Raw genomic sequence first — 14,505 nt, 5'->3', positions numbered from 1 at the left:
CCTATCCGACCCATCTGGTTTAAACTCCTCTCGTAAAGAATTCAAGACATGATACAACTAAATCACGAGAATGGCGTTGATACGATCTTTTAAAGAGTCCAAGGATACAATACTTATCTTCTCAGTAATCCACCAAAGCCTAAAGACCACGTTACCTACCTAACCACTAACTAGTCATAAACCGATGCGACGCTCTTGGACGAAGGAAGGCCACAACACGCAAAATGATTGTGGTATCGAAGCGATTGGCACGTCTTACTCGAATGATTGCGCAATCAAGTTAATCGAGACGCGGTACAGTCGAACGGTCATGATGATGACGCGATCCGCCGTGCTCTTCTTGAGAACTACGATGCAGAATAGCGAAATTAGATCGGTGGTTTGGCCAGGCACCAGGTGGTTCCTTTTAGAATTTAGGAAGATCTTGGCGCGCAACACGTGAGGGGCAAGTGGAAGAGTCAAATGTACATTAATGGGGGACATTTGAAACAGTTTCGGGCCATCCTAAGCTCATCCTAAGCTTGGGGAGAAAGAAGAGAGAAGTAGGGGGGTCTGGTCTGCTCATCCTAAGCAGCTCCTCCTCCTCTGCACCATCATCTCCAGTAATCTCTCTCTCTCTCTCTCTCTCTCTCACTATCTCTGCATCTTGACATGTTCATCGGTAATACACTCCAACAGTCAAGCTCACCTGCTGCTTTATAGCATAAAAGTAGAGAGGAGAGAGAGAGAGAGAGAGAGGGGGGTTCTTGTTGGTGAGAAGAAGCAGACAAAAAACAGGGGAACTCTAGAAAGGAGAAAAGCCAAAAAGAAAAGAAGAGAAAAAGAAAAGAAAAGAGGAAAAAGGAAAAACGCGACCTCGCCTCAAGTAAAGTAAAAGGAGGAAGAGAGCCCCCCCCCCATTGAGCTCCTCCTCCTCCGCCTCACCCAGAAAAAACCCCCCACCATGTCCGCCTCCTCCTCCGCCTCCTCCTCCTCGGCGCCGCCGGCCCCGCCGCCGCCGTGACGGCCAATGCCATCCCCGCGCCGCCGCCACGATGCCGCCTCCTTCGCCCGTCGACCACCACCGCCTCCACTGCGGCGAGGACGTCTCCGATGAGGACGCGTGGATCCCCGCTCAATCCCCCGACCCAGCCTCCTCCTCCTCCCCCCCGCCGCCGCCGCCGCCCTCTTCCGACCCTTTTCCTCTCCCCTCCGACGACGACGCGGACACCGTCGTCCTCGGGCTCATCGGCTCGGAGACCCACCACATGCCCCGGCCCGACTACCTCCGGCGCTGCCGGGACCGCTCCATCGACGTCACCGCGCGCCAAGACTCCATCAACTGGATCTTGAGGGTACTGCTCATCGATCGTCAATGCGTCTCTCTCGTTGCATCGGATTAGACTAATGTCGATTAATGATGATGATGATGATGATGATGCTGATGATGGTGTTGGTGGTGGATGATGATGGATGATGTTGTTGTGGTGCAGGTGCATGCACACTACCGCTTCCGACCAATCACCGCCTTCCTCTCCGTCAACTACCTCGACCGTTTCCTCTCCTTCCATTCTCTCCCTGTAAGCAACCCACATTCAACCTATCCTCCTCGCTCTCGACTTTCCCGAGAAAAGCTGATTCTTTCTTCCTTCTGTCTGGAAAAAAAAACAACAGAGGGAGACAAATGGGTGGGCGTTCCAGCTGCTCTCGGTGGCGTGCCTGTCGCTGGCAGCGAAGATGGAGGAGCCGGACGTGCCGTTGCTGCTGGACCTCCAGGCGTTCGATCCGAAGTTCGTGTTCGAGCCCGGGACGGTGCAGAGGATGGAGCTCTGGGTCATGTCCAACCTCGATTGGCGACTCCGCTCCGTCACTCCTTTCGATTTCCTCCCTTCTTTCGTCCCCAAGCTCCCTCCTCTTTCTTCTCCTTCTTCGCCGTGTCGGGTGCTGTCGACTTCGTCGGATCTCATCGTCAGCACCGCCCGGGGTAACGTTCTCGACCCGATCCGCACCCCCCTTTCATTCAACAAAGCTCAACTCTCCGATGATAAATGCTGACAGCTCTTTGGTTTTTGGTTCCCCTGCTTTGCATCTGCTGCGTCACTGCAGTGATCGACTTCCTGGGTTTCACGCCGTCGACGATAGCGGCGGCCGCCGTGCTATGCGCCGCCGGCGAGGGGGGAGGCGACGAGCCCCCGGTTTTGCACGACAGCTTGGACAGGGTACGTGCCTCCTCTCATGATATCTCTCCCGTCTTCTTCTGCGAAGGGTATAATCGTCATTGAGCGCAGCAGTGAATACATGATTTTTCGTAGTTTTAGTTCAGGGGCATGAAGAGGGAAAATCCTAATTCTCTTTTTCGTAGATTTTTTTTTGTGTCTGTGTTTTTTTTTTTCTTTTTCTTTTTCCGGTCCTTTTCGTGAAATTATAATTTATCTTGTGTTTTATTTTTTATTTTTTATTTTTTTTGTTGGGGAGGGACAGGAAATGGTGAGAAGCTGTCGCCAACTAATGGAGGAGTACCTGGTGGACACGTGTCCCTCCGGGACGGTCAAAGTCGCGGGGCCCGACCCGCCTGCCGCGCCGCCCAGCCCGGTGGGGGTCCTCGACGCGGCCGCCTGCAGGAGCTGCGACACGCGCTCCGACAACCACCCCAGCGCCACCGCCACCCGAGCCGAGCCTCCGCCGCCGCCCCCTCCTCCTCCTCCGCCGCCCCCCCCCCAACAAGCGGCTTCGATTCTCCGCCCCGGAATCATCATCAGATGTACAGGAACACTAGATAAGACGACGACCACCACCACCACCACCACGACCACGGCACCCCTACCACCCTCTCTCTCTCTCTCTCTAATATCTAATTTTTTTGCCAGGGAGAAATCGGGAATTCTTAATAAATTCTTTTTTTTCCTTTTTCAGTAATTCGATTTTCTCGTCATTGAGGGAATTAAAATAGATAGGTAATTTAAGGACTGGAAGGGGAGGGGGGGGGGGGGGGGGAGGGGTTTTGTAGGAAGGAAGGAACCGAGAATTTTGTCAGCAACGTTGAGATTATTGTTTTCTATTATTGTCACTCCTATAAAAAAGATGCCTAAAACATATATTATTTCCATTTAATCTTTTGGCCATATCTCAAATTTTTCATGTGCATATACTTCGGCGTGTCGGCCTGCGAGAAAAAAGAGCAGTTAAAAAAATTGAAAAAGGAGATCGAATCAATGCACTCTAAAATAATAATAATGTGGCAATTATTCCAAAAGAGAGCAATTGGAGCATGATGGTCCGCTGCATGAAAAGTAATAAACCACCCAAAAAGTCAGTCATCATCATGAGGAGAATGGGTTGGGGGGGGGGGTCGGATTGACCGAAATGCCCCCGCGGGGCGGCCCCCCCCCCCCCCCCCCAACTTGGTCCCTACCCCGTCGAGGCCAGCGGGGGTCGGGAACGTTGACCGGGGCCGCGGGGCCACGTGTCCGACAGGGGTGGTGGGACGGTATCCCTCGGCCGCTGCACCGTACGGCGTACGTCCGGCGATCTCCTAAGTACTTAGATTAGCGTGGGTTTAGTAGCGATGGCAATGGACGAACATGCCCCCCCCCCGGGGGGGGGGGGGGGTCACGGTGACGTGGGCATGATGGGACGAGGCCACGTAAGAGAGGGGGAGCTTTTGGAGGGAAAGGAGGGGATTGGGCGGGGAATAGAAATCAATCGGGACCATACAGCTGTAAAGAGGGAGGGAGATGGGGGGCGGGGGCAAAGATTTGATTTGATGTGGGCACAAAACGCCGGGACGTCACATCACCTCGAAGATCGTACGGGAACAATCGCTACAATGTAGCCAAGATTGGTGCCAACCCCCCCTTATATATTTCCCCAATTTATTCATCCATTTATTATTTACATGTGTTATGCTCTTCATTTCCCTCTTCCGAATTGCATTCCACTTCTTTTTACCGCGGTGGTGTGATTGCAGTACATACAGGATGGAGATATGACACGAGTGATTCGTGAATTTTTGACCCAATATGTAATATGATCCGTGAATTTCTAACTCGTTCAATGTGACCCCTGAACTTAGCCTATAATGTTACTTTTAATTCGTACATTGTGATATTTGGACTTTTGGCACGTGTTAAATGTAGCCCTTAAATTATATGAATATGTTCGATGTTGTTCTTCCATTAATTTAGGTGGACAATAATGAACATTTTCATATAATTCATGGACTAAATTGAAAATGCGTTAAAAGTTTAAGTACTACATTTAAATTAAAAGTTTGGTGATTACCATTTATTTCATTTTTCCTTATATTCATGGTGGATACTATATGTGCACCGTATGATCTAGTAGTTATGATAAAGTCGGGTGCGATGACTCGATCCGTGCTATTGATCTCTCTATTATATCCGTTGATTTTGCCATCTTAAAATTACGAACTCTTATTTTGTTTTGATACATGTATTTGGTTGGTGTTCGTAATTAGCAAAATGTTCACTTTTTACCAAGATGTGCCTTTACACTTCCTGCCTGAGTCATGTTTGAGATTTTCTGATGTTGACATCTAGGGTTGAGTTTACACCATATCGAGCCATAAGATCTTTGCCCCCCAGTGGACAAACTCATCTAAATTTTCTCGATGGATACTCATTTGCTATCCGTAATATAGGGATGAGCGGTTTCAAGTTCATTATAGGTTCCACATGGAACCTGGAACTTATCATTAGGTAAAGGTTCCCATTTTTTGGAATCTAAAACCTACCCGTCGGAACTTGAAATATGGAACCTACCCTGTCACAGGTCCTAGGGTCTAAAAGGTTTTTTTTTATTGCATTTTTAGTTAAACAAAATAAAAATGAACGCAACAATACTGAACAAACTTGTCATTCATCAAAGAGAATACAAAAGACTAATTTTCCTAGCATTACGATTCAAATAAATATAACTAAAATGAGAAATTATTGCGTGAATCGATACTAAAGGTGAGCAGTTCCATGTTCCGTATAGATTCCATCCATGATAATAGGTTCATCATTTTTTGGAACTTGGAATATACCCAATCACAGGTTCGAGGGTCGGTTTTAGAGTTTACTCAGGTTTCACCTGTATTGTTAATTGAATAATTGTAGTGAATTATCATCTCTAATAACCACCATTTACTGCTATGATTCACCAACCATAACTTATATTTAGGCACACGAAAAATATGAAGCATTAACAAGTCATAAAATGAAAGTTTAAACTAGTGGTTCCAGATCATACATCCATGAAACACTACAGGATCACGAGAAGACAGGTTCAGGTTCCAGATTCTAGGTTCCACCTATCTAGAACTTGTAACCCATCCGTCAAAATAGATTCCCAATTTTTGAAACCTAAAACCTATCCTGTGTACCTTGAAACTGAGAACCTACATATTTTCATTGGTCAGGTTCTCGGATTCTAGGGTAAAACCTGGAATCATGCTCGCTCCTCCCGCCATATGCCTCTCTCTCTCTCGATCTATCTCTCGAACATTATCTATCCCTTTTTCTTTATCTTTTCGTTTGGTGTATCTGGATGTGTGGTTACGTCAGAGACCTCTCCTTTTATGCAGTAATCACTTTGATAATGCACCCGAATATTTGGGGCAAGTACACACTTAAAGTTCCTCCACTTAATCTAATCCCAGTCTCTGCCTCATCTCTCTCTCTCTCTGGCTCGTGCAACTTCAATGGGGGGAGGACCAAAGCCAAAGGCAGTGTTGTGGCTGGGAATCCCTCGGAGAGAGAGAGACAGAAGAGAAGAGAGAGAGTTTGGTCAATGTGGGCGCCACTGCCTGGCTGTCTGAAAAGCAGCTGCGGGCCCTCCATTATGGAATTTCCCGCACCGCAGGAACACCATACGTGCAGTAGAACACACAACACCAAATGAAATTCAAGAGTTGGAATCATCTCTTTGCATCAGCAGCAGCTCCATACCATGCAGTAGTCCACCATAACAAAGTTACAGATAGAAGAATAGGCAAGGGTTCGTCCTTTGAAATCAATGGGCAAGAAGAGGGGGTGGGGGAGGGAGAAAAGAGAAACGGGAGGAGAAAACAGGAGGAACAATCAGTAAGTTGGGGGAGGGGTGTGCGTGTCCGTACTGCTGTTGTTGTGTGTGTGTGTGTGTGTGTGCATGTGAGAACTGGACTGGGACAAGCATTGGGCCCACCGGGCGCACCCCAATGGGCCCACAGCACAGGCCACGCAGTGTTGTAGATAGAGAGGGAGAGAGGGAGGGAGAAGGAGGAGAAGTGGCCAATGTATGAGACAGGGCAGCATTTAACAACGCCTTTCGCAAGCACACACACCCAACCCTTTCCGCATATGCAACCAATCTTGCTCCCCTGCATGCTCTCCTGTCACCAACTTTGTCCTCTGATGAATCCACATGACCCCTCATCAATGCTCTCTCCCCCCCCCCCCCTAATTTTCTCTCCTTTCAATAAAAAAGAAAACTTTTTCAATTGGGTCTCTCCTCTTTTCTTGCAGGAAAGAGAGACGTAAAAAATCGTGGGTGTCTCGGGTAAGTTTTGGTGGTGGTGCTTTATGTAATATTTATCGCCCATCGCCAATCTCAGGAATGTGGTTGCAGTAATTGCTTCTGTCCCCGGCTTTGTTTTACTTGAAGTAAAAGAAAGGAGTCGATGCCAGACAGGCTTTCGGATCTGGAGCCTTTTGTTCTGTCTCGTTGTCGATTGATCATCTCTCGATCCTGCGTCCCCATTCAATTCCAAGAGGTGTACTCGAACTCGCAGAGCGCTGAGAGGACGAGGGGCTTCGGCAGATCGAACGGAGCGTTGGACCCCAAGTTTTTGCAAAGCCAACAAGAAAAAGGCATGACCCGTCATTTACTACTATTGCTTAGTTTTCTTTTGACTAAGATGCCTAAGGAAATCTTAGATGAAGATACGTTTAAGGAAAAGAAGCAGAAGATGACAAAAAAAAAGAATCGGTTAGAATCCCTTGTATTTTTATGGGATAACGACACATATTATCAGTAACTTAATATGCAACGTGATCTCTAAACTTTTAATCTGTTCAATGCGATTCTTTAAACTGTAGCTTAATATGTAATGTGACCGCTGAACTTTTAATTTGTTCAATATGGTCCTTGAACTTTTGATATATATTCAACTTAGTCCTTGAACTATATGACAATGCTCAATATTGTTATTTCATTGATTCAAGTTCAAGGACAATATTGAATATTTTGATATAGTTCAGGGATTAAGTTGAATATGTACAAAAAATCCAGGGACCACATTGAACAAATTGAAAGTTCAAGGACTACATTGTACATTGGATTAAAGTTCATGGACCACATTGAACAAATTAAAAGTTCATGGATCATATTGCTCATTGGGCTAAAGTTCATGGACCGTTTGCGTCATTTTCCCTATCATTATCCTACCATTTGCCACCTGGATCCGTCATTCATGCGATGCAAGTTGCGAATTCCTCCAATTTGATTTCCAAATGGGTAGAGCCCCATCAGAACACATGGTAGCAGCTGCTCTGGAGCACGATGAACCAACACACGATTCCTCGATGCATCGAGCTTCGCGAATGGTTTCGATGGTTTTCAACGCATGCCTTGTGGCGCACATCCTCGCGATCACATGACGCATAGATTTCTAAAGCCCATCTCTTCTCACCCTCTTTTTTCCCTTTTTGGGCTCTTAAATTACGAGGGAAAAGAGCTGTTTTAATGCCTATAAAGAAATCCCCACGCAAAGGGTGGAAAGCGAATCGCGTTGGGGATCTCAAGAAAAGTCAAAATACGACCGAGAGAGAGCGAGAGAGATCTCGGATTAAGGATCAAAGTCCAGAAATTGACAAAGTTAGAGTCGGTAGAAAACCCATGGTTTTGCCTTTGTTTTTGTTCTTTTCTCACGGATGCGATAAGGACGCATGCCCTCCAGAATTCTTCTGCGGTTTGGTCCGGGTTGCATTCCCCTAAATCTTGACTTCATTAGAGTCCAAGAGAAAATGTTGGGGAGAGGGCATGAGTTCAGTCCTTTTGATATAGCGAGGGCTTTGAAGAACATGTGGGCGTACGTGAAGACAGATCTCCAATGCAAATTTTTTTTTTTTGGGGAGGGCGGTGTGATGTCGTTTTATGCGAATATGGCATGCCGATTTATCGCGGACATACGATAAAAAAATGATTATGTGATGCATGAAATACTATAGAAAGAAGGAACATAAGAAAGTGCAAATGTCCCTTGGAACGACATTCTGTCTAAGAGTCAAATGGAGTAATATGCCAAATGCATTTGCTACGTCGTGGGCCTATAGATTCGATGAAATGGTCCAATTTCTATCTAATTCGGGTGAGAACATCTAACGCGGGTCCATATAGATCCATGGCTCTCTAGGAAACATTCCGAAAATTTGATGAGCTCACCGGGCTCAGCCGCCAAGTCCATCAATCGATTTTATCCAAATCAACGGGGAAAGTTTCATCATTAAACTAAATATAAAAAATGAGCACATCCAAAGCAGAAAATTTTCACTATATTTATTACCTCCCACCTTTATGTTACATCTATCAATTACAGGAGAAAGAAATTATATATGCTCAGTAAATATTTATGGGCCAAAGCCTAAACCCGCCAATAGAATACATGCCCAAATTATAAAAAACTTTTGGTGTCACGAGGGCACTATCCTCTAAGACTACCGGCCCGCTCACCGAGGAGTGAAACCCCCTGTGCTTTCATGTCGATTAGGAGTGCAAACCATGTCCCAACACGACTGGCTTCGTCCCCCGTGCCTAGAGTGAAATTGCAACTTTCATGTTATTCGGAGCCCGTCCTAGAATTCTTCGAACTTGGTGTTACGGACGAACATGGGAAGGCTCGCTAAGCTCGAGCCTTGTTTTGCAAATGGGGTGGGGGAGGGGGGGAGGGGGCGAATCTAATAGCCCAAGTTCCAATCCGCTTCGGGCCTTTTCTTGTCCTCTGGTTCTCGCGATTCCCCTTCGAATCGTACGTCGCACGCGCTGATCACGCGCGCGTGACCGTGGGGGCGTATGCATCTTTGGGTCGGGTCGGGTCGTGTCGGAGGGGATCAGAAAATAATGGGGGAAAGGCCAGGGGTGACGTGGCAGGTCCGCAATGGTCGGCGCTCGGCTTGCCTTTGCGTTTTGCTTCGGGTGTCCGTACGGCGAACTTTTCCCCACGACACGACAAAAGAGGTATGTCCTCGACGGATCGAGGTGGGTCCCGACATCGGAACCCCCGCCTGCGTGATGGTCGATACACGGTCGTCAATTACTTATATCCTCTCTGTCCGCTGAGTACGTACGTAGGTATCTCCCACGTAGAACCGATATCGATACGCGAGACATAATTTCTCAAAAAATAAAGAATTTTAATACGCTAAGACACGTTATATATTAAATATGTATTTTTATACATATACGATGAATTATAATTTTTAAATTTAATTCAAATTCATAAGTAAATAAATAATAAAAAAAGCCGATTTTTAGATGTTAACCAAAGGAGCCACTTGACATTAGGAACTTTCCTAAACACATCTAATGTATCATGGGAAAAAGCCAATTTATTTTACGAAGCTTGTCATAAATAAATAAGATTGGGGATTCGAGGTCGTAGATGGAGGTGGAGAGGAAGTAGTCCGCCTTGGAGGGAAAAAATGGAGCATCATTATTGTAGCTGTTCTGGATGTTCCATTTCCCCAATGCTAGAGCAGCCTATCCCAACATTGATAAAAGAGAAAAGATGGGGGCAAAAGGGTGCAAAATTAAATCACCATTAATATCGTGCCGTCCTCATGACCCATCACTTCAGGCCATTCCTAATCTCCTCTCACCTAACCCTAATTTCTCTGCACCGAAAGAAAACCAAAGCATAAAATGGAGCAGCGAGAGGTCCGGCACTCGCGGGTTGCCGGAGCGTCCGGCGTGCTGACCACGTGTTAGATGTCTGACACCTTTGATTGCGTGTCAGTGCTACATAGGGTATTTCGTCGTGTGTATATATATATATATGCACACACTAACGTATAGTACATTTCAAAAATCACCACCCTCTCTCCAAAATTCAAGGCCATATCTAGTTTATAGACTTAAAGAATTTCGGATTCATAAATCATATCGGCTAGAATATTTATTGTAAAAATTTACGGTAATTAATAACGTCGCCAGAACTTTACAAACATAAAAGATCTTCGAATTTGATTATGATTTTATAAAATATTTGGGAGGTACCAACAAAGAAGTATTCCACGCATATCTCATGGTTTTTGATTTGACAAGCCTAGTTTGCCCATTAATCGAAAAGAAGAAAAGTTTGCTCAATTTGATGGTTTAATAGCTTGACTTATAGCTAGCTAATCTTGGACTCAATTCCAAATTTCCAACACAAAAAGCAAAATGGAGTTTCTTATGTTCATCAACTTTTTTTTTTATACTATGAAAAATTTCAAACTAGTACACACATAATAAATTTACCACAATCTAATTTTTTGACTACAAAAACTCCAAACTGGTACATCTGTTTTAATTTTATCCCAAGTTGGTTTCCGTTAAATTTTACCGTCTAATTTCTGAGTCGTATGACACGTTGCAGTTGACGGGTATGCCAGTGTTGAGTTTTACCCTCCGTTTGTTGCAGGTATACCAGTTTGTGATTTTTCATAATATTAATTTAATTTAACGTAGGATATACTTGTCATAAGTGTATCGGTTTGGGGTTTTTCGTGCTAAAAAAATTAGTTTAGGGGTAAATTTGTCACGGGATGTACCGGTTTGGGACTTTTCGTGATCAGAAAATTAATTTGGGGTAAATTTGTCACAAATATATCAGTTTTGGATTTTTCGTGGTATTAACCCATTTTTTTCTTTTTTATCGTGATAAGCTTGTAGTCCTTGCGGAATTTTAGTAAAATCGATTTTCATGAAGGAGTGAAAAACGCCATCTTCCCGCGTGAACATTTGGGCTTTGGGGAAAATATTACTTATGCGGGGACTGAAATCTAGTCCTGGAATCGCACCAGACGAAGCAAAAAACCAAGGAGTGAAATCTAACTCGCAAACCACTCAAACACTGCTTGCGATTTGATTATGCGACTCAATACTCATCGTTATAGATACGCACATCAAATGGGATTGTTTACAGAAAAAATTGACCCGACCTTCAATATGGGCAAGTAGGGTGACCAACACGGGGCACATAAATAATCATGTGACCGATGTATGAGGACTGTCATGCACGTGATACCTTGCCATCGGTCATAAAGATTAGTATTTATGATCGGTATCGACGCACACCTGTGACCCTTTTTCCCACATTGATGGAAATTGCTAATCAGTTGTTGATCAACGATGACGAATGGCTAAATTATCAATGTGGGCACCAATGAGCGAGAGAGAGATAGCAAGCCATCAAAATTCTTTGGAAGTACAAAGAACATAGGAATGTAGTTATGAAGTCGAGATCGCAAGGGACACAACAATTGAGGATCAAGGAGCAATTGGCATGTGTAATTCCCGTATTTTGAAGGACGATTACTCAAAAGTAGAGTTATAAAGCAGTTATCATTCGGAGGCAAGATCAGGGAACGGTAAGATCATGAGGCATTTACCGATGAGTAGTTAGTTACCCCTTGGAGCAAGGCCATGGAACGGTTATGGTTTGGAGCAAGATCGTGGACAACCTAGAGCAGCTTGCGTACGCTTTTGAAGGAACAACTGTTTAACAAGACCAAGGAATATTGGCACAGGACTTTCAGAAGTGGAGGAGCATGGAAGTAATAGTTGAAAATCGACCAAAAAAGAGTGCAACTACTGAAAACCCGTTAGGAAGCAGTTACCACACAATCCTTATAAATATACCATTAGTTGTCTAACTAGCAACAATATACAAATCAAACAAATTTACTATCTTTCCCGTATCTTTACTTTCTTGCATTGCACCTTATTTTCTTAGCTATAGCTTTTTGACTTGCGTCGTCAATTAATTTTCGATATATAATCTCTATCTCAGATTCTATGTCGTTGACTAAATTTTAGTATAGATTTTTTTACATTTGGTTGCTTTATCGAGTTTGTACTTTTGAGGTCTTGTCTTTGATTAAATTCCGGCACGATTTAGGTCGTAGAGTCCCGGTTTAATTAAAGCCGCGGGTTCCTTCTATCCGTAAGATTTCCTGATTTTCTTGAAATAAAAATCAAAGAAGGACTTTTTTTGTCCCGCGGAATAAATTCCGGCGAAACGGGGATACGTATCAGTGACTACGTACGAAACCAGAGGCTCAATGATCGTACATGGGTAGAGTTATGGAGGTTCGTGCTCAACGTGTGGGCAGAACCCAGCTACGTCCTCCTCTCTTCTTGTCCGGACATAACACCCAAAAAAGAAGGCGATGATTAAAGACGCAGAGGCGTACGAATCGACTCCAAGTTGCCAAACATGTCGTAACGTGAGCGTCCTGGAACCCGGAGACAGAGGGCGGGGGGGTGGGGTTGGGCTGGGGACGATGGGGAGATATCGGCATTTGCAAATTGGAGGGGGTGGGTCTCGGCCCCATCCCCACTTCTTGACAAATTATGAGGCACCAAGCACGACAGATTGTTACCGTTTTGGTGCTTCAATCACTCTGCGAGAGAGGGGGAAGTCGCTCGATACCCTGCAAACGCAAATGCATGTAATGGATTGGTGTAAGATGAGAGATGGATCTGCACGTATGATCAGAAGTGGGGGTGGGAGAGGGGTAATCAATGGACGAGCGAGTGATCCGAGGAGGGAGGGAGGGAGGGAGGGAGGGAGCGAGCCAGCGAATGCACGTGTAGCCTACACCTTTCTCATCATCACGTTCAGATCCAGGACGCCATTGGACGAGGGTCTCTTTGCATTCAATTCCCCCTGCTGAGTGAATTGAATAGATGTTGGCAGTTCCTTCTTTCTGTAAATTTTAAGGGGGGGTGGGAGAGGGCTGTAGTTGCATGTTGAAGGAGACCCACTTTCAGAAGGATGCAGAGGGGGGGGAGGGGTCTGAGCTGGGCACCACCGTGGAAATTAGACTCGGCCTCTCTGTCCGGACCCAATTGCTGTCTCACTCTTTCTTGGCCCAATTCCCGCCGCCCCTTGTGTTCACATTTTGAAATGAAGGACATGGTCACATTCCTAATCATACTGAGAATGTCCTGAAACACCTTCCTTTTTCCTTCTGCTAAGATTCTAGTGAAGCTTCCTGGTTTTTCTCCGCACGTTATTTGCATGGTCTGGTTTCATAAGAGTGAAACTGGACAGATCATAAGGAGGTTGGTCTGATTATCTTCTCATCTCAGTCCGCATAATATGAAGAGAACGAAAACCCTTGGAATGAGACAACTCACCATCATCCCTCGTGCACTAGACATTTGGAGCTTATCAAGAACTCACATCTTAAACATCTTATAATAAACACAATCTCTGTGCACGATTCTTTTTTTTAAAATGATTTTAAGGAATTTCTGACCGGTCATTGCCCTGTATAAAAAAAAAGAGTCTCTCTCTCCACACAAGTTGCATGTGCTTTTCCTTCCCTACTCCATGCTCTGCCATTCTTCGTGCACAAGACTAAGCTCGCCATATGATAATGCATACATCCTTCTTTGATTTGTACATTAACGGTCTTGATAAAGCCATCGAGATGAGAAGGAGGAGGTGGGGAGAAGAAGAAGAAGATAAAGAATACGATAAAACTCAAAACGTCGGAAACAGAACAAGTGACAGTATTAAAATGGGGGGGGGGGGGGGAGTTTTTCAAAAGAGCATTTGAGGTTGAAGTTCGCGTGCACGTGCAGACATGTGTTTGAATATGTGGAAGCCCGCATATGCATATGCACACGTGCCCACATGCCTGTCTTTGTGCTCAAAAGGGGCGAGAGTTAACACAGATAAATGGGAAGTTCTCAATTTCTAGAGAGGGAGGAAATGGAAAAAACAAAAGGTGAAAGTAGAGAGAGGGTAGTGGGGGTGGTGTGAAGAAGGCATGTGAGTTCCATAAAAACTCAGTCAACTTCACTTGTGCACCGCTCCATCCCCCCAAGAAAACTTCTACAGTCTCCACACAAATCAAACCCGTTCCTGATACAGCTTTTATTCAATCTTTGCATCAGAGACTGTGAGTTTTATTATTGTTAATGCAACTGTGTTTAAAGTTCTCTTTTGTTCTTTATTTTTTCTTTGGTTCTGCATTATCAGAGCACACCTAATCTTAAGCAGTTCCCATAAAAAGCCTAACAAGATTCTTTCATGGGAAAAACTGCCCATATTTGATCTCGAACTGACTAAACACTACACATGGGGTCAATCACTAAACACTACACATGGGGTCAATCAAGAAGGGATGTTCTAGGTACTGATGTGTGCTGTAGTGCTCAGAATGGTTCATATATTCTTTCCATGTCTTGCTTAGAATGAATCTGTGATCATCATCATCATGATCATCTCCGTGCCTGCTTGAACCACCTATGCATCAGGACCACAATCACCAT

At 44.9% G+C, this 14,505-nt stretch overlaps 1 pseudogene; it reads left to right on the top strand.

Moving 5' to 3' along the window:
• The first annotated feature begins 579 nt into the window (after nucleotides 1-579).
• Nucleotides 580-2,780, top strand: LOC115690341 (cyclin-D1-1-like; annotated as a pseudogene).
• The last annotated feature ends 11,725 nt before the right edge of the window (nucleotides 2,781-14,505 follow it).

This window comes from Syzygium oleosum, unplaced genomic scaffold (assembly GCF_021117445.2).
Source record: "Syzygium oleosum isolate NSW1041296 unplaced genomic scaffold, Sole_v2.1 Sole_v2.33, whole genome shotgun sequence".
NCBI classification, from domain to species: Eukaryota; Viridiplantae; Streptophyta; class Magnoliopsida; order Myrtales; family Myrtaceae; genus Syzygium; species Syzygium oleosum.
This window is presented reverse-complemented; position numbering and strand designations above follow the sequence as displayed.